General features: G+C 37.6%; 1 protein-coding gene across 7 annotated transcripts in view; it reads left to right on the top strand.

Annotated features, from left to right (window-relative positions):
• The window catches only part of LOC128665909 (3-galactosyl-N-acetylglucosaminide 4-alpha-L-fucosyltransferase FUT3-like), a 139777-nt gene that overhangs the window by 20721 nt on the left and 97397 nt on the right, over positions 1 to 21659 (top strand). The window contains exon 1 of one of the 7 annotated variants that reach the window (XM_053720168.1): positions 20388 to 20406. The exons of the other annotated variants lie outside the window; for them this stretch is intronic. The gene's annotated coding sequence lies outside the window, so the exon portion shown is untranslated. Of the gene's footprint in view, positions 1 to 20387; positions 20407 to 21659 lie in introns of those variants that run through there. 7 annotated transcript variants of the gene reach the window in all.

The raw sequence follows: 21659 nt of genomic DNA, 5'->3' as shown, positions 1-21659 counted from the left end.
TAATGTCAAAGTTAAACTCTCCTGATTCAGATAGACCACAAATTTTCTTCTAACACCATATTTGCTTTGATCTCTTTGTTGAAGAGCAGGTTATAGAACAGAAATGCACTACTGGGAGCTAGCTGAAGACATCTGGTAAGCCAATGACAAAAAGCATATATGTGCAGCTACCAATCAGCTAGCTTTCAGCAGTGCATAGCTGCTCATGTGGCTACTCATGAATGGTCTTCAACAAAGGATACCAAACAAATGAAGCAAATTGTATAATAGAAGTAAATAAGAAAGCTGTTTACAATGGGATGCTCTAAATGAATATTGGAAGTTTTATTTTGACTTTAAGTTCGCAAGCAATTTGTAATAAACATTAAAACAATATTATCTGCCACTATAGTGGCTACCTTTTACTAAACAAGTTTAATACAGCATTTAATCACAGATATAGAAACAATGTACATTATTATAGAAATATAGAAATATACTATTGTATGGGGGAATATTTATATTGTCTTCAGCATGTAAGTATAGTTCTTAAGGAAAATATGTATATTTATAAATATGTATATGAAAATATAAATATATTTTGAAAATACAAGTGTGTTAACATTGATTTAAAGGGATGTGGTATATGACGAGGTGTTTGATCTATATACCAGTGACGTGCGGTGAGGTCAGAGGCTAGTGAGGCACTGGCTATGATACGCCCGAGAAACACATATATGAACCCGATAGAGGCAACTTAAATTTATTATTAAATTGGCAGGTTGCAGGTCCAATTTACTGCTATTATTAATTTTGCTTCATTCTCTTGGTATCCTTTGTTGAATGATATGCAGCAATAGAAACATAGAATCATAGAATTTGACGGTAGATAAGAACCTAAAAGGCCCATCAAGTCTACCCATATTACATGTTACTTTTTCCTTAGGATAGCCTTATGCATGTCCCAGGCATTTTTAAATTCCTTTACAGTCTTTGTGTTTACCACCTCAAATGGAAGTTTATTCCATGAATCCACCAGCCTTTCTGTATAAATGCTTCCTCAAATTTCTCCTGAATCTACTACCCTCTAACTTTAGATTGTGACCCCTTGTTTTGGCATTTATTTTTTGTGAAAAAAGCTTTCAGCTTCTATTTTATTAAGTCCCTTCATATATTTGAAGGTTTCTATCATGTCACCTCTTTCCCTTCTATCCTCTAAACTATACATATTTAGATCATAGAGTCTTTCTTTGTACGTTTTATATTTTAGACCATGTACCATTTTAGTAGCCCTCCTTTGGACAGCTTCTAGTTTATTTATTTATTTCTGAAGATATGGTCTCCAGAACTGTACACAGTATTCCATATTTGGTCTAACTAATGATCTGTAAAGTGGCATAAGAACCTTGCTATTTCTGCTACTAAAACCTCTTCCAATGCAACCAAGCATTTGACTGGCCTTGCTGGCTGCACTGCGGCATTGTGTACCATATTTTAAATCATCTGAAATAATAATTCCCAAATCCCTTTCTTCTTTAATTATCGTCAGTAATGTACCATTGAGACTATAATTGGCGTTTGGGTTTTTGGATCCTATATGCATAATTTTGCTCTTAGTAATATTACATTTCAGATCCCATTTATTTGACCAGTCCTCTAGTTTATTAATATCACAGTTCATTTGATCAACTCCTCCTGGAACATCTACCCTGTTACAAATTTTTGTATCATCAACAAACAAGCAAACCTTCCCCTTAAGCCCACTTCCAATATCACTTATGAACATGTTAAACAAAACAGGCTGTTAAACAAGAACTGACCCTTGGGGAACACCACTAGTAACTTATGCCTCATTTGAATGTACCCCATTAATTGAAACCCTCTGTCATCTATCTTTAAGCCAGCATTCTACCCACTTAACAATCTTAGCATCTATACCAAGGCAATACATTTTGTGAATAAGTTTGTTGTGTGGGACGGTGTCAAATGCTTTCCTAAAGTCTAGATATGCAACATCTACGGCATCTCCCTGGTCTATTATTTTAGTTACATGGTCAAAGAAATCAATTAGATTAGTCAGGCATGATCTTCCAGCAGTGAAACCATGCTGTCCTTTGTCTTCTAAGTTGTTTGTCTGAATGAAAGATAGCTACTGGGAGCTAACTGAAGACATTAAATGAGCTAATGATAAGAGGTATATATGTGCAGCCACCAAAATCAGCAAATGCTTCCAGTAGTATAGTGCTTCTCCTAAACCTACATAGGTATGCTTTTCAAAGGATACCAAAAGAAAAAAAAATAGATAAATTTGTTTAATATTTTATGTTCTATCTGAAGCATGAAAGAAAACAATTGTGTTTAATGCTCCTTTAACATTTAAACAAAATAAACATCCTTTTTACTGCAGCTTTTCTTCAGTAGTCAAACTCTATGTGTGTGTGTTTGTGTGTGTGTGTGTGACTGTATGTGCATGTGTTTGTGTATCTATGTGTGTGTGTGACTGTATATGTGTGTGTTTGTGTATCTATGTGTGTGTGTGACTTTATGTGTGTGTGTGTGTATGTATGTGTGTGTGTGACTCTGCATTTGTTTGTGTATCTATGTGTGTGTGTGACTGTAACTGTGTCTGTGTGTGTGTCTGTATCTAGGCAGCAGCACTAACCATTTAAAGACAAGTGAAGTTCGTCCTCCAGCTGAAAGGCTTCGGTCCTTCCTCTGTATCTACAAAATTTTGGATCCATCAGCAGCACTGCAAGTGTTGTGTGTCTTTCCGGCCAATTCTTCCCGCCACTCTGTCTTCCTTCAGGGCAGGACTGGTAATAAAAAGCAGGCCTGCATAAATTATAAGACCAGTATATATATATATATATATATATATATATATATATATATATACACACACACATACACCCACACAGGCAGGGAGACAAACACATAGGCAGGGTGACACACACAGTGGTAGGGAGACAAACACATAGGCAGAGTGAGACACACACAGTGGCAGGGTGACATACACACATACACACACACACACATACAGACAGACAGGGAGACACACACAGTGGTAGGGAGACAAACACATAGGCAGAGTGAAACACAGAGGCAGGGTGACATACACACACACATACAAACAAACAGGGAGACACACACAGTGGTAGGGAAACAAACACATAGGCAGGGTGAGACACATAGGCAGTTTAAGAAACACACATAGGCAGGGTGACACACACACAGAGGCAGAGACACACACAGTGGTAGGGAGACAAACACATAGTCAGGAGGGACACACATAGGCAGGGTAAGAAACACTCATAGGCAGAGACTCACACAGTGGTAGGGAGACAAACACATAGGCAGGAGGGACACACAGAGGCAGGGTGACACACACAACGGCAGAGACACACACAGTGGTAGGGAGACAAACACATAGGCAGGAGGGACACACATAGGCAGGGTAATAAACACTCATAGGGAGAGACTCACACAGTGGTAGGGAGACAAACACATAGGCAGGAGGGACACACAGAGGCAGGGTGACACACACAAAGGCAGAGACACACACAGTGGTAGGGAGACAAACACATAGGCAGGAGGGACACACAGAGGCAGGGTGACACACACACAAAGGCAGAGACACACACAGTGGTAGGGAGACAAACACATAGGCAGGAGGGACACACATAGGCAGGGTAAGAAACACTCATAGGCAGAGACTCACACAGCGGTAGGGAGACAAACACATAGGCAGGAGGGACACACAGAGGCAGGGTGACACACACACACACACAGGCAGGGAGACACACACAGTGGTAGAGAGACAAACACATAGCCAGGGAGACACATATAGGCAGGGTAAGAAACACTCATAGGCAGAGACTCACACAGTGGTAGGGAGACAAAGACATAGGCAGGAGGGACACACAGAGGCAGGGTGACACACACAAAGGCAGAGACACACACAGTGGTAGGGAGACAAACACATAGGCAGGAGGGACACACATAGGCAGGGTAAGAAACACTCATAGGGAGAGACTCACACAGTGGTAGGGAGACAAACACATAGGCAGGAGGGACACACAGAGGCAGGGTGACACACACAAAGGCAGAGACACACACAGTGGTAGGGAGACAAACACATAGGCAGGAGGGACACACATAGGCAGGGTAAGAAACACTCATAGGGAGAGACTCACACAGTGGTAGGGAGACAAACACATAGGCAGGAGGGACACACAGAGGCAGAGTGACACACACACACACAGGCAGGGAGACACACACCATGGTAGGGAGACAAACACATAGCCAGGGGGACACATATAGGCAGGGGGACACGCACACACACAGAGGCAGAGACAGAAAGAGATGCACCTTGCAAGTTATTCCTTACATAAGTTAATGGAAAAAAGTAAGCATAAAACATACAAACAATTGAACTAATGTGTGCAGTGTAATTAAGGGGACATTCAAGTGCAAAAATAAAATAATGTTAGAAGATTTTACTATTGCAAAAAGGGTTAAACACATAGTTAAAATGAGATTCAGAAAAGCAATGCTTTTCTGGGTTAAACACTGTTATTTGCAAGCAACAGTGCAAAAATAAAAGGTTCTAACCAATATGTTAAAAATGTATGCTGTAGAAAACGTCCATCAGCAATTTTTGCACACCACCCCGCAAGAAAGAAAAAAAAAAACTATTTAAAGGGACAGTATTTTTTTTTTTAATATAATTTCTATTATTTTTTTTTTAGCATAAGTATACAGACTTATATTTCAACGAAAACTTCATGACATAAAAAAAAACTATTTTGTAATATTACCATAATTTCTTCAACATTTCCATCAATGGATACAATTTAGACACTTAGAGTACAAACAAAAGAAGAAAAAAAAAGAAAATCAAACAAAAAAAAAAGATAAGGAGGGGTAGATAAACCCATCTGGACAATCGTGCTTGTTGTACTTTACCCCCTTCCTTTATTAAAATTATAACCACTCTTCTCTGAGTCTGCTTTCCATTATATTTGTGGTATTTTCAAATCTTGAAATTAATTAACTTTGTATAATTCTATCCTTTACTCTGCCTATAACAACTTCCACTTATAGTTATTACCTAGCCGGTTTTCATCAGTTAATATATATTTTTGACAAAATGAATGTATTTATTTATTAATTTATTTACCTATAGGTGTTATTTTATTTTATCGCTTATGCCCATAGTTCACTTATCTATATATATATATATAAATATGTGTGTGTGTATGTATGTATATATATATATATATATATATATATATATATATATATATATTTCCATTGTAAATATACATATATTTATACATCCCTTTTCTCATACAGTCTAGAGTAACAAGTTGTTTTTAATTTGTGTTTGTTCTATACCACTCCCATTTGGGGAGTGGCCAACAGGTATATAAGGTGTGCTCTTTGAATACCTGTCACTGTCTATGACTACGGCCACACTGGGCCGAAACCGGTCAGACTTCCCTACTTGTCTCTCTTGCTGAGAGTTTTTATCTACATGTTTTAACCTTGAATTACCTTCAATAAAGTTTGCCTTTTATACATATGGAATTGGAACTCAAGTGATCTTTTTCTCCACCTGGACGTGCTTTGGATATCTATTTGTTTTTTATTTACTGTGGAGTACAGGGACTCCACTTCCGCCAGCACGTCCTGACCGACACCGATCACAGCTGATCTGGATGACTCCAGCTGACTAGAGGGGGCGTGCTTCATAGAGAGAGGCTGAGTAGTGTTACTTGTGTATGAGAGTTAAACTACTGAGATTGAAACCTAGGAATACAATAAACTTGATTACAACAGAACACCATACTGTGAGTATGCCTTTCTATGCTTGCATGTGACTTGTGGAACTTGTCTGTTAAGACCTGGCTCTTAACTACGGAGATGTGGAACTGTGTCTTGATGTAAGCCTGATTAACGCTACGGATATACGAGCTGACAGGCTATTACTATTACATGATTACATGATTATTTGTTATACCATCCTCTCCTGTATGTTTAATAGCGGGCTGTTTGTGGGCGCATTGTTTGTGCTGGGCTTCTTTGGAATATCGGTTGGCATTTAAAGTAACCGCTCAAAGGTATATCGTTTGCATAGCCCTATCAATGCTCTAAGAAAAGTAATATGACCTGCTTGCTTTAACACAGAGTTTAAAGTTAGGTGAACACGCTGTATTGCAACCTGGTTTGCCTTTTCTATGGAATGTTACCTAATATACATATACAGGGAGTTCAGAATTATTAGGCAAATGAGTATTTTGACCACATCATCCTCTTTATGCATGTTGTCTTACTCCAAGCTGTATAGGCTCGAAAGCCTACTACCAATTAAGCATATTAGGTGATGTGCATCTCTGTAATGAGAAGGGGTGTGGTCTAATGACATCAACACCCTATATCAGGTGTGCATAATTATTAGGCAACTTCCTTTCCTTTGGCAAAATGGGTCAAAAGAAGGACTTGACAGGCTCAGAAAAGTCAAAAATAGTGAGATATCTTGCAGAGGGATGCAGCACTCTTAAAATTTCAAAGCTTCTGAAGCGTGATCATCGAACAATCAAGCGTTTCATTCAAAATAGTCAACAGGGTCGCAAGAAGCATGTGGAAAAACCAAGGCGCAAAATAACTGCCCATGAACTGAGAAAAGTCAAGCGTGCAGCTGCCAAGATGCCACTTGCCACCAGTTTGGCCATATTTCAGAGCTGCAACATCACTGGAGTGCCCAAAAGCACAAGGTGTGCAATACTCAGAGACATGGCCAAGGTAAGAAAGGCTGAAAGATGACCACCACTGAACAAGACACACAAGCTGAAACGTCAAGACTGGGCCAAGAAATATCTCAAGACTGATTTTTCTAAGGTTTTATGGACTGATGAAATGAGAGTGAGTCTTGATGGGCCAGATGGATGGGCCCGTGGCTGGATTGCTAAAGGGCAGAGAGCTCCAGTCCGACTCAGACGCCAGCAAGGTGGAGGTGGAGTACTGGTTTGGGCTGGTATCATCAAAGATGAGCTTGTGGGGTCTTTTCGGGTTGAGGATGGAGTCAAGCTCAACTCCCAGTCCTACTGCCAGTTTCTGGAAGACACCTTCTTCAAGCAGTGGTACAGGAAGAAGTCTGCATCCTTCAAGAAAAACATGATTTTCATGTAGGACAATGCTCCATCACACGCGTCCAAGTACTCCACAGCATGGCTGGCAAGAAAGGGTATAAAAGAAGAAAATCTAATGACATGGCCTCCTTGTTCACCTGATCTTAACCCCATTGAGAACCTGTGGTCCATCATCAAATGTGAGATTTACAAGGAGGGAAAACAGTACACCTCTCTGAACAGTGTCTGGGAGGCTGTGGTTGCTGCTGCACGCAATGTTGATGGTGAACAGATCAAAACACTGACAGAATCCATGGATGGCAGGCTTTTGAGTGTCCTTGCAAAGAAAGGTGGCTATATTGGTCACTGATTTGTTTTTGTTTTGTTTTTGAATGTCAGAAATGTATATTTGTGAATGTTGAGATGTTATATTGGTTTCACTGGTAAAAATAAATAATTGAAATGGGTATATATTTGTTTTTTGTTAAGTTGCCTAATAATTATGCACAGTAATAGTCACCTGCACACACAGATATCCCCCTAAAATAGCTATAACTAAAAACAAACTAAAAACTACTTCCAAAACTATTCAGATTTGATATTAATTAGTTTTTCTGCACTCCCTGTACATATCAGTATTCTCCACTTAACACTACATATCGCGAAGGTTACAGTCTCTCTCAGCACTTAATCCAGTTCTGAACTTTGTCTTGAGCAATACGGTTGCTCCTTTTACTAATGAATTCTATCCTGTGTCTTAATCCAAAATTCCCATTTTTCAAAGAACCTTCTAACATTTATCTCTACATTATACCAAATATAATTTTGTTCAATCAGAAATTGTTTGTGGACTACCTTTTTTAGTGCTTTAAGTGATGGTGCTCGTTCATTCTTCCATCCTTTTAAAATCAAGTTTCTGCGTAATATAATTAACATTGAGAAAAAGGTTTTACATTGTGTAACTTTTATTTTTCTAAAGTTTAAAAAAAAACATGATCTGCTTTAAGTATCAGCTGTTCGTTGCAGATTTTATTAGCCCAATATGTTACCATTCGCCAAAATCTTTGTAGTTTCGGGCATGCCCATAGTCAATGAATCAGATTAGCTTTAACTTTTTTACATTTCTCACACTTATGACCATTATGCACCGTTCCCCATTTAGATATTATTTCAGGTGTAATATATGTCATCCATATGATTTTAACATGCTGTGCGCGTAGTGTTGCTGCCTTTTCTACCATTCCTATGCTTTTTAAGACAATCTGTATAGTCAACTCTGGAAAGTACATGACCTTCCATTTTGATAACATTTTCTCCAATTGATCTTCATGTTCTGTGTGTTTTATAATATTATATAATAATGCTATAGAAAATGTACTATTTTTATATGCACTCAATATTGGTTTCAGAGGTGGGTGATCCCATGCTTCCCCATATAATCTTATAAGTTTCATGCAATAGTCTCTTAGTTGTAAATATGCAAAATAGTGTTCTTTCTTGCAGTGGAATTGTTCTCGGGCTTTCTCAAATTCTATGACCTTTAGGCTATGTCTTTCTCTATTTATTATTTTAAACACATTAACTAGGCCTTGTTCCTCCCATTTTGTGCCCACATTTGTTAGGAATCCTATTTGGAATTCTTGGTTTCCTTTAATTGCCAGGTATTGTGATACGGCAAACTTTAGACTTAGGGCTCCATGTACTAAGCTGTCTGCGAGGTCTTCGTGACTATTTCCGTCTAAATTTCTGCGTGCGAATCAATAACTGAATGTACTATGCCACAAATCCATTGAAAACCTTATATTAACATATGTTGAGCGAACTTGTCTGCAACTTGTCCGAATTCTGGTCTTTTTTGTAGCTCGAAAATACTCACTCTACATAAATCTCGCACAAAACAGTAATTACTAAACTATCTATTTATACGCTCGGGAATTTCTCCGCACCTACCTTGTTAAAAATCCCTCGCCAGCTAATAGGTGGCGAGCACCATAATAAACAATAGGGTCGGGGGGGCGGAGCCAGCAGCCGAGGCAGCAAGCCGTGTTTCAACAGAGCTCCTGCTGATGGATTAAATAAATCATTATATTAACCTAGTCACGGAACCTTATTTTATGAAGTCTTTTTCTATTTGAGCCCAAATGTAAAGGACAACCGATACCAGCTACGAAAATAGAATACTGGACGCTGATGCAGCAGAAAGATCTTTTTGGCCTGAGGAGACGAGTGCAGGGGATAGACCGCCATCTTGGAAGACATTCGCGCTTTACAGCGACTTCCAGAAACATCTCTTGCTGTATACTAACTCAGTCTTAAGTTACCCTATGGAGAACCAAGTTGCTGCTGCGCTACGTAATCTCTCCCTCTCCCTAGACATACACTATTGCTCACTCCTCGGGGAGTTGAGAGCAACTAGACTACTGAAGAGAGATACACCGGCAGCATGTGGGAACGGAGAAGCATCCGGAACTATCAGATCCAGTTTACCGCAAAGTGGAGGAGATGTGCTGTTTGACTTAGAGGAGGTAAGCAGAGTCGACGAACAGAGTCCTGAGTCTGATGTGACCGCTCTAATAGATCACTTTGGACAATGTAAATTTCTACAGCCTGACCTTGCTACGGCTGAATCGGAGCAGCAATCTGTCAGACAAACCCAGACTCACCTAACATGGGCTTCTACAGCGATCCTGGAGATATACCCTGATTTTGTGAAACGGGAGCCCAGAGAACCTAGTGCTATAAATAGTCCTGATCTGATTGTGCAGCGGTGCGATTCCTTACCAGTGACTCAAGTTGAGGCGGCTACCTTTTTAGCAAGCGACGCCGAGATCTTTATGGAGCTGGAGACTGACACTTGTACCAGGGCAGTTCTGAAAGAGAGCGGTCATGCATTTTGTAATATCATGACATACAACTACCGGTTCTTATCAACCTGGGATGGTAACAGTTCCCTGATAATGCTTAAAATTGACATTGGGCAATGTTTGAAACTCATTCCTCCAACAATATACCACCGGTATGGAGTGGGATAGAATGAGAACATTATATTAACAGGACGCATGCTAAAGTTTTATTATCCCCCTGTGCTTGACTCCACCATTTTTGAGACTTTAGTGGCATTATTAACCTAGTTTTCAACATGCTAAGTATGTTAGCTCACTGATGCTTTAAATCCATAAGCAGAGAACACTCTCTCATTACGTAGTAAACCCAGATCTGGCCTTTTACTCTTTTCGCTTAATAAGCAGCTGTCCTAGGCCTCCCACTATAGATATAGCTATTCTATACTACCAGAACACATATTGTCCAAGTCTCAGTACTATATCCCACAGAGTGTGTGACCACCTAGCCACTCCTTGTTTCTGTATACCATTATATACTCCAGTTAAAAGCCTATTTGTATATATTCAGTTACAAATGTTAAGCTCACTCTAGTTGTTGCTCCGTGTCGATTTGCTGTTATAGGTATCAAACTGTAATGTATCCTACTTGATGTTTAAAATGTTTGAATATCTTGACTCATGCTGAAGACTGTTGTCTACCTCAGACGACTGGCACAGATGTTTTCCTTACAGTCTGGTCATGTGGTCAAAATGAACTGGCAAGCACAAACAGCTTTTTTACTGTATGTGGCACAGGATGATGAGAAGGCGCAAAGCTTGTTTTATGTGTTTTACATGAGATAGATGTACACACTACCTAGGCCTTTTTGTAGAGTATTAAGCTATTTTCCTAGACCCACAGACCTCCCTTAATGATGATATGTCTAAATTGTTTGATGTGATGTATGTTAGTTACTAGTTGTGATTACTTAATGTTCCGGGGGGCAGTTTTCTTCTATCTTTTAGCGCTTGACAGCTAACTGTTGCCTACGCTTACATTACAAAATGCTAAATGCAGATATGTTAATAGGATTAACACCTGAACTAACTATGCATATTTTAACACTTTTAATCTTGCTTACCTTCTATAATTTTCCCTTTACTTTAGGGACTCACTGTATAATGTTACTCATAGGTTAACAAGCTGCTGCACCAATACTACCTATAAAGCACATAGTCGGTTGCTATCGGCGACCTTTATGCTCACAGCTGAAACATATGTGAACCTTAACAACCCCTCTTAGCCTAGAGACACCGTTTTCTTCATATTTAATCTTAAGGCTTCCATACCCCTAGTGTTAGGCAGCACGTTTCTCTGTCAACTATCGTGCAGTATGTTTTGTTGAGACTATCATTGTATGTACCATACCTTGCACGTATTCTTATTTACCTGTATGCTAACTGGGTATATCTATGATACTTATGTAGTTCCTTTTAATGCTGAGGCTTCCCAACATGATGCTTTTATTGAGCCTATAAGTATATGGTGTAATATTAAGCGAGACTGTATGTTTATTATTAGTACATACCCACAGATGTCATATATATATACCTGTCCTCATCTGACAAAATTACACTTTTAGATTAGGTGTACATTTCTAATAGAGAGTTGATATGTGTTTGAAAGTTTATGCACATTGGGGCATTGTTTAATGGGTTTAATTAGCTGTTTTTGTATTATCTGCCTTTTAGCTCCTTTTAATACTGGGGCCTCCCAACATAATACTATTATTAAGCCTATAAGTATATGGTGTAATACTAAGCAAGACTGTATGTTTATTACTATTAGTACATACCCATAGATGCCATATATATACCTGTCCCCATCTGACAAAGTTACACTTTTAGACTAGGTGTACATTTCTAATAGAGAATTGAAAATCTTTATATATGTTCGAAAGTTTGTGTAGTCATTCCAGTGAAAACTGGCTAACTCCCACTGTAATATTAGAGATTAAAGAACAATATTATCTGTTTAATGGCTCAAATGCACAAACCATAGAAAGGAAGACTATAAGGTCTGCTGAGTTTCTTATTGAAATATTTAGAGCCAGATAGAATGTGTAATATTAGCTTATACCCTTTTGATAATAATTAGTCCATAACCTCATAGATCTTGAATGACTCCTAATGTTTTTAGTTTTCCACATGTTTGAAAATCTAGGGTATTTCACCTCAGTCTCTGATTACTTATACTAGTAGTATACGTATTTATATGTTTTCATATCATCCACTATACCATATTCTGTCATGACTTCTTATAATGTCATAGGCACTTTATTATTGAACTATTTACTAAACTAGAGACATAGGAACTTTATTTCTGATACCTCCGCCCCCCCCCCTCCCTTTTTCCCCCCCTTTCTTCCATGCTCCGAGCGGTGCTTACCCGCTGACTTGTTCCCTACCTCCCCTCAACTATCATAAAGCCCAAAAGCGGCTATTCTCCAGACTAATATACCGATTCATTTATTATACCTAAAAAGGTCCATGAGTGGCCTTCTAATTAGTCTGGCAAATTAAGAGCGAAAAAATATAAAATAGAGGTATGTTCAGCCTCGCTCTCCTATATATGTACACTGTCTTGCAATTGTTTTCGTTCTATATATGCTGACATGTTTAATATTGGCAATATGAGGTGATGTTTGTTTTCTTTTCTTTTGTATGTATCATAAAACCTCAATAAAAAATTATTCAAATAAAAAAACAAAAAACAATAGGGTCTATAAGATCAACGCCTACAACTGATTTAAAAGAGGGGTAAAATTGAATTGTTATTCACTTTTGATCCTGTTAGCCATGGAGACACTTCTTCAACTTTATATTATTCGTGCTTTTTTCCCTTGCCAGAGAAATTGGCCTATCAATCTGTTCGACAAGCGGATATCTTTTTCATAGAGAATTAATGGGACGTTCTGGAGTACATATAGCAGTTTCGGAAGAAGAACCATTTTCCATGCTGCAATTCGCCCTGAAAGAGATAGTGGTAGATTTTGCCATACTCTGAGTTTTTCTCTAATTTGTTTTATGATTGGGGTTATATTGTATTCATAGAGATCTCCAGACTTTACCGGAATATTTATCCCTAGATATCTAAAGGAGTCTTTCACTACTTTAAATGGGTTGTTTATACATGAATCATTATTTTTCTGAATCCATAAAATTTCCGATTTAGATGTGTTGATCTTATATCCTGAGAATGTACCGTAATGATCAATTATCCGTATAAGCTTAGGGATATTGGTATTAGTATTAGAGATATATAGCAACACATCGTCAGCATATAAACCGATTTGATCTCGTATTTCGAGATCTTTATGCCTTCCAGATTTTGTCTTAAGGAAATTGCTAAGGGCTCGATGGCGACATCGAAGAGGAGTGGAGAGAGAGGGCATCCTTGGCGTGTTCCTCTTTCCAATAAAATTGGAGAAGAAACCGATCCATTAACTATCAGACTTGTAACTGACTGTTTGTATAGATTCTCTATGAAGTCTGGGAATTTGCCTTTAATTCCAAACTTATGCAGGGAAGTATTCAAGTGTCTGAAAGTGACAGAGTCAAACGCTTTTTCTGCGTCTATGGATAGAATGGCCTTATCTGATGTGTTCCCTCTCTCCTTTTTAGACTGTAGAACTTTTTCAAAGTATTCCAGAGTAGTTAAGACTTCCCTGATTTTAGCTGAAGAGTTTCGATTATTAAGGAAGCCGGCTTGATCCGAGTGAATAATTTTTGGAAGAATACACTGTAGTCTGGAAGCTAAAATGGAAGTTAAGATCTTATAATCAGAATTAAGTAAGGCTATTGGCCTATATGATTCCTTTTTTGACGAGTCCTTCCCTCCCTTAAGTATTAGCGTGGTGAAAGAGGAGGAGAATGAAGATGTAACGGGATTTCCATTAATGTAGATATCATTATATAGGTTTGTTAAATATGGAGAGATTTCTGCAGATAGAATATTATAGAACTCATTTGGTAACCCATCTGGGCCTGCCGCCTTATTACTAGGAAGTTTAAAAATCGCGTCAACTACTTCCTGCACAGCGATGGGGGAGTTAAGCCCACTAATACATTCCTCAGTTAATGAGGGGATTACAATTTCCTTCCAAAATTCTGCAGCTTTATCACTATCATATCCCTTGCATGAATAGATGTCCCGATAATACTCCGCAAAAGCTGATGCAATTTCATCAGGATTCGAAATTTGCATTTCCTTATCCACAATTTCCTCAATAAATACTTGTTTTTTGTCATTCTTGACTAGTCTGGCTAACATTTTTCCAGACTTGTTGCCGAATCTATAAAATTTGGCTTGAATTTTGAGGTCTTTTTGTGTTTGTTGAGTTAGGATAAATGTATCTCTGGCCTCTTTGGCGCGGACATATTTGGCCCAGTTTATGGTGTTCTTCTGCAGCAGAAATTTGTTGTATGTATTAGAGAGTGTTTTTTGCATTTCTTTTTCCTTTGACCTCAACTTCTTAGTTAAGATTATATTATATGCCAGAATTTCCCCTCTGAGGACTGCTTTTGCGGTCTCCCAGAATATAGCAGGGCGATCTGTATAGTTAGAATTAAAACGCAAGTATTCCTCATATTTAGATTTAAGACAGGATTTAAATTTCATGTCAGAGGCCAAAAAATAGGGGAAATGAAAGCGAAGATTTTTGGATTTCTGTTGTTTAAGCTGAACAGTCAAATTAATAGGAGCGTGGTCTGATAAAAGGATGGGATCAATTCCCGCCTGGACCATTATAGTACCTAAACGCTCGTCTATCAGAAAAAGATCGATGCAGGAGAGAGTCTTATGTGCTTTTGAAAGACAAGTAAATTCGAGCACATCTAGGTTCTGACTTCTCCAGATGTCACATAATGCTAGATTTTGTTTTAATTTATTAAACATATTACTTTCAAGATTATCCTTCTTCTGTCTTTTCTGCTTCGTATTTTCACGGAGTCTGTCTAGCGGACATTGCGGCGCCATATTAAAATCCCCCCCCCATGATTAAATGCCCTTCAGAGTAGAGAAGTAGTTTGGATTGCATTTTGTTCCAGAATTCTAAATCAAAGATATTAGGTCCATAGATATTACATAGAGTGTACATTACCTTGGCAATTCTTACTTTTAACAGAACGTATCTTCCTCCTGGATCAGGCTCACAATGCACAACTTCAAACTGAGTCCTCTTCCCTAATAGAATAGCTACACCTCTTTTTTTCCCACAACTAGGTGAATAAAATACATCTCTAACCCAGGACATTTTAAGTTTACGAGATTCTTCTGCACTAAGATGTGTTTCTTGGATAAATCCTATATCTGCTTGAAATTTTCTCAATTGATTTAGAATAGCTTTCCGTTTGATAGGGGTAGAGATCCCTCCCACGTTCCACGAGATTATCTTAAACTTCTCCACTTCTCAATAGTCTTGGCCAACATAAGGACAGAGGGAGAGGGCGGGAGAGGGAGAAAAGAGAGAGAAGAGAGAGGGGAAAAAAAAAAGGAAAACACAAAAGCACACAAAAAAAAAATAAAAAAATTTTGGGTAGCCCAGTATTCCCATAATCCCCTACCCTGGGGATAACTCCAGTTACTGAGATAGGTATGACTACGAAGGGGCTGACCTTTCCTGTACTGGGAGATTCAAGGATGCAAAGAGCCCCTCAGCCGCTGCAGCCTCCAAGAAGATATGTGTTGAGTCATTTACTGTAACTTTAAGTTTAGCAGGAAATATTATAGTAGCATCAAATCCATTGTCTATGAATTTAGTACAAATGGGTGCTAAATCTCTCCTCTTGGAGGCTGTCTCAGCCAAAAAGTCCTGAAACAAAAGGATCTTGACACCATTAATAATAAGTGGTTGTGAATTCCGAAAATGTTGCAGAAGAGCAACTTTATCCTGGTAATTAAGTAACTTTGCAATGACAGGTCTAGGTCTCATTGCATTTTTATTGATTGTACGGGGTGGTCCCACCCTGTGTGCTCTTTCTACTACTATACGGTGACTTGAAGATGGAAAGTTAAGAGCAGCAGTTAAAGTATCTGAAATAAAGAAAGGCAGGTTCTCGTACTGTTTCTCCTCTGGGAGGCCAATTATTCTTATGTTATTCCTTCTACTGCGGTTTTCTAAATCTTCCAATTTAGAAAGAATTTTATGCATATTACTGCCCATAGTTTCCAACTTAGAAGTGTGTGTGACTGTCAGATCTTCTAGATCAGACACTCTCTGCTCGGCCTCCTGCAACCTAGAAGAGAATTGTCTAAATTTGTGTGTGTTAAAGAAGATATTTCTTGTTTGATTTCCATCCTCAAAGCCTCAAATTTAGGCAAGAGGGCTTCAGATATACTAACCACTAAGCTCTGTATGTTTAATACCTCAGGCATGGCTATATTTCCTGAGCCTGATTGAGATTCAGCTCCTAGCTCTTGTGTACCTTTGGCCTTCCTATCTCTTTGCAGACATAGCTGGAGAGGTTGTTTTAGCAGAGGTGCCAAGGAATTTATCCATGAACCAATTGTGGTTAGGTGAAGTGTGAGAGAGGAAAAAAAAAAAAAAGTGAAGGTGAATTTGTGTTATTATTGGTTACAGTGAGTGAAAACTAATAATCAGTCTAATAGTGAGTGAATACAGTTCAATGAAGTGTGAGCGGAGTGTAAGTAAAAAGAAAGTGCAGTGCGTGAAAGCTAGCAATCAGTGATTCTAATAGTGTGGGCTATATAGGGTGAGGCCCACCGTTTAGGTGCAAAAAAGAAGAGGAAAAAAAAAAAAGAGAAGAAAAAAAAAAAATTAAAATAATAAAGTGTCAACCAAGTGCTAAAATCTTAAAAAGACAAAGAGAAAAGCAAGGATTAAATGGGTACAGTATGTTGAAGTGTGAGCGTAGCGTGAGAAAAAATAACTATTTTATCTTGTTGCAAAGACAGTTAGAAGGTTTTAAGTAGCTTGTTCAGCCATAAGTTGTCAGTTTATCCTCAAATGTTTTTAGAGTGTAGTGAGCTATAGAGACCCACTTCTGGATTATAACATTCAGTAAATAGTGGCAGCTGTAGGTCAAATAAGACTTGATTCTTACTTAGGTGTAGAGGATAGCTTTAGCTAGCGTTAGATATATATTCCTATTATTGGAGGAAGGGCTAAGAAAAAAGTGTTTTACTTATACCAGCTATAAATAACCTAGTATTTAGCCTTTTACCATAGATTTTAAAAGTTAGCTTCTACCAGAATAGGTTGTATATTCCTATGTTTGTAAGGAGAAGAGGGAGGGAGGATATTTTGCTGGTATTACTGGAGGTGAGATAATAGTCCCAATTCCCTCATATACCCCAGAGATAGCTCTTAATTATTTTACCACTTCAGTGCTTATACCGCCTTAAAAAAAAAAAAAAAAGAAAAAGGCGATCTGCTTTTAAGAATGGCCCCTTGCTACACCTAAAGTGTATATAGGCCCTTATAATTCGACTTACTTACAGAGGTAGAGGAAAATTTTCATTTTTACTATTAGAATTTTTTCATTTTGCATATTACAGAGGGTAAAGGGGAAGGGTTTTAGTTTGAATTATTTAGTGGGAAGAACCCCCAGTAGCAGCCATAAAAATTTAACAAAGGCACACACTCTGTTATCCAAAATGAGAGAGTAATCACCTATGGTTCATGTTCAAAAACAAATGTTTTCTTGCTAACATGCAGATTTTAACACAATTTCAAAGAAATAAAATGAGCCCAGCCTAGAGTCCCCACCTGAGGGTGAAGACAAGATAATTTCTATTATCAGATATAAACCTGAAATACTCTTTCTCCCTGTCTAAACAGGAAAGCTACAATGTATGTTACTGCTTATAAGTGACAGAGATACATAAGAAACTCTTTTTCATAAACATGTTGCAGAGAGAGATAGGACAGGCAAAAAAAAAAGAAGGGAATCCCAAAATTGCAAAACATAATACATCAAAGAGAAGATACAATGTAGTCAAGGCCGCAGATTTCTATGCAAAAAGTTTATATTAGCATAAGGGCCTTTTATGATGAGAAAAAAACACTTTTCCAGACCCAGTTAGCACTTTGTCAGGTGTGCTAAGTAGATAGACCAGAGCGAGATAAGATTTTGATAAGTATTTTCTCCTTATATGTTTTTTTTTCTCCTTGTCCCCAGTAGGATAAAGTTTATTATAAGCCAGCTTTCTTGTAGGGCTCTAAGGTTTAGGGCCCCAGGCTAGTCAGTGACAGCACTTAGTCCCTGCGTTTTCCTCACTGATTCTGTTTCAACCCTCTGCTGATACAGATTTAGATGCAAGATAGTGTGACAAAACTCACCCTTGCTCCTGGTGTCCAACCACCCGCTGTTCTCGTCGTCTAGGTCCAACTTCCCAGAAGAGGAGCAGTCTCAGAAGCAATGACCTCCGGAGCCTCTGGTCCACGATGTCTGACGCCAATCCAAGCTCACCTTCCCTCGCGCAGCATCAGTGGGAGGGAGGTGAGTGACGCTGAGCTGCAAGTATGTGGCGGCGTAGAGAGAGTTCACAGATGCCGGTCCTTGATCTGAAGCCAAGCCCGGCTCCCTCCCACGCAACACCAGTGGGGGAGGGGGCGGGACAACCGCCGAGCGGCCGACTCAACAACCGAGGAAAACTGCGGTCCGGAAAAATGCAGCAAATGGGGTTGTGAGTAGCTTCATCTGTTTTGAGATTTTATTTATTTTTTTAAAGAAGAATGAGGCGGCGGGTGGTAGACCCGGGCAAGGGGAGACAAACGATAGACAGATGAGGTCAAATGTTTTAGCAGAGAGGGTGTTCTTTAGAACAGGAGGGCGCGTAACAAGCCCCACATTCAGGTCTCAGATCTGTTCAAGTCGACCAAAGTACAATAAGACTTATAGTAAGTTCAGACAACTGGTGGTGGAGTTTAAACCAGTGGGATGGCAGACCACCGGTGGGGGTTCCAGAGACAGTTTTTTGTTAGCTGTCCAGAAAAGCAGCCTCACACTTGAGGCACAGGGCAAGGGGTTTCTCCGCCAGAAGCTATGGGACTGGAGCTGCGAGCTCAGCAACACCTGTCTAGCTCCTCCTCCACCGGAACCCTGTCTGACCGAACTTTACATTTTAATTAACTTTTAAATTTGTTACTATTAGCAGATGTTATTCATTCTCTTGTTAACTTTTGTTGAAAAACAATTATGCAATTTTAGATGTTAGAACAATTTTGTATTACAAAATGGGTTGTCCTTGATGATTGGTGGATAAATGCATCCACCAATGAAAAACAGTTGTACAGAGGAGTGAATTAAAACAAATAGATTTATGTTTTTTATTAGCACCTTGTTTATAGTAGCTTATTGTTTTTCTTAATGTATCCACCAATAAGTAAGCTATATACTTGTTGATTAACCGAGAATGGACTGTCTACTAAGCTTTAAATTAATAATATTTACATCAAGATATCACAATATCAAATTTTACATTGATAATAGCATTCAATAAGCGATTTAATCATATATTTTAATTATTATTAATCATGAAAATGTTTGTGTCTAGTATACCTTCAACTTGCATATATGAAATGAAAATTAACATGTATTATTCATTAAAACTATAAAAAGAAAGTGACTTTTTACAAACAGATATGAAAAAATCAAAATCAAAATCCCCAAAAATTCCACGTTATTTACGAGAAATAAGGATTGAAACTCCAAATAGTGGGATCACTTCACCACCCCTTCCTTTGACACTTATGGACATACCAATGACTCCAAAAAATAACAGAGCAGTGAAAAAAATGGCTGTCAACACTCAAAAAGGTACATAACGATAGAACAGGGTTAACAAGGTTTTAGAAATTGGAAATAAAATAAGTAATAATTAAATAATTGCATCACAATCATTTTAAATTAATTAAATCTGTTCTGTTTAATAATCTAATGCACATTTAGATATCCCGGGATGTTCTTATGAAGAGAATCCATCCTTTGAACAACAACAAAATTATTACTTTGATCTTGAGGTAGATGACCCATGCCCAAACGATGATGATATTAATCTTGGAAGAGGAATTAGATATTTTTTTTTAGGGAAGTGAAATATTGAAAAAATAATGTGATATTAATTTTCAATTTTTCTAAATTTATAAAAAGGTAAATTTTTGGACAAAGCGGTACAAGTGGAAATAGAATTGGATGGCATGGGATCCCCAAAAAGTAATATGATGGGACAAAATATGGTTCCTCCTACAAAAAATCTATATATACAAAGGTATATTATTTAGTTACCTTTGTCAAAAATCGAAAATATTTCAAAGCAATAAATTATAACTTAAAAATTATATTTATTTATCTTACTCTAGCCTCTGGTTCAAGCGATGTTTACATATTAGAGGAAAAAATTGTGCAGACAGAAAATTATATGGATATCATACCTCCCAAAGAAAATGAAGGTATATACAGATATCTATATATTATTTATATTTTGTTATGTGATTAATATGTAAATTTAATCTATTTTTATTTATTTTAAGGTATAGAAGTTTTTGAAGATAAAAAAAAAATGAAAGCACACAAACTTTTATGGATTATTACTTCAAAATTAAATTGGCAAAAATAAGGTCAACAATGGGAATGTTGATGGAGCAAGTTGATTTTTTTTACCAAAAATATGTCATTTAGTATTTTTTAAAAATCAATGTTTTAAAGTACTTTGTATATTTTGCCAAAAAAAAGTTACTTTATGAAACATCCAAAAAAAAGTGATGTGGATTTTATTTTTGAAAAATAAAAAAAATAAAAATTACCATTTCATATAAAAAAAAATTATTGTAAAAATTAAAAAAATATTTTAACAGAAAAAAAAATTGGATTTTTTTTGTTTCAAATTTTATTAAAAAAAAAAAAAGGATAATAAATGTTAATTTTTTTTAAAGATATTAGTGGAACTCAAAAATACAAATATATTTTGAACAAAAATATAAAAAAAATTAAAAAGTGCAACATCAAAAACAGTGTGAACTAGAGGTATAAATAAAATAAAAAAAATGATGTCTATCACTCCTGTCCTGGCCTATTGGGTTCCGAAGGACCCTGTCTTTCACGAATAATGAACAGGAGAGAATTCATTGTTTGTTCTGCGAGGCGTAATGAGCGATTTATCTGTTCGTTGTGTTCCTCGTCCATTCGCCTCTGCCAATCAAACCTCTCTCTGTCTAATTGCAATTGTCTTTCTGCTAATGATGCACTTCGGTCCAGGTGTGCGATTATAACATTTTGTAACTCTCTATGATCCACCCTGTCTAGCAAGAGAGATCATTTCATTGAGACAGACATCATCAACTTGTTGTTCAATTTCAGAGTTGCCAGGTACCACTGGTCTTTCATGAGATTGTCGTTGTGCTGGCTGTACATTTCCTTGAATTCTTGGTTCTTGAACTTCAGATTCATCAGGGACAGGTTGATGGATCTCCATTGGTTGTGCATCCATGATATCATCCAAATATTCTGGGGTTTCACTTCCAGGATCCCTGGATTGAAGTTCCTCCTCCTCTGGTATTTCTGGTTCTACAGCAACCATGTTTAAAATTACCTCCCTCGATGACTCTTCTGTATCTGTGAAAATTACAAATGAAGAAATAAATATATATATGAATATATTAATATATTAATATATATATATATATATATATATATATATATAAGT

This window comes from Bombina bombina, chromosome 7, assembly GCF_027579735.1.
Source record: "Bombina bombina isolate aBomBom1 chromosome 7, aBomBom1.pri, whole genome shotgun sequence".
In the NCBI taxonomy this organism is placed as follows: Eukaryota; Metazoa; Chordata; class Amphibia; order Anura; family Bombinatoridae; genus Bombina; species Bombina bombina.
This window is presented reverse-complemented; position numbering and strand designations above follow the sequence as displayed.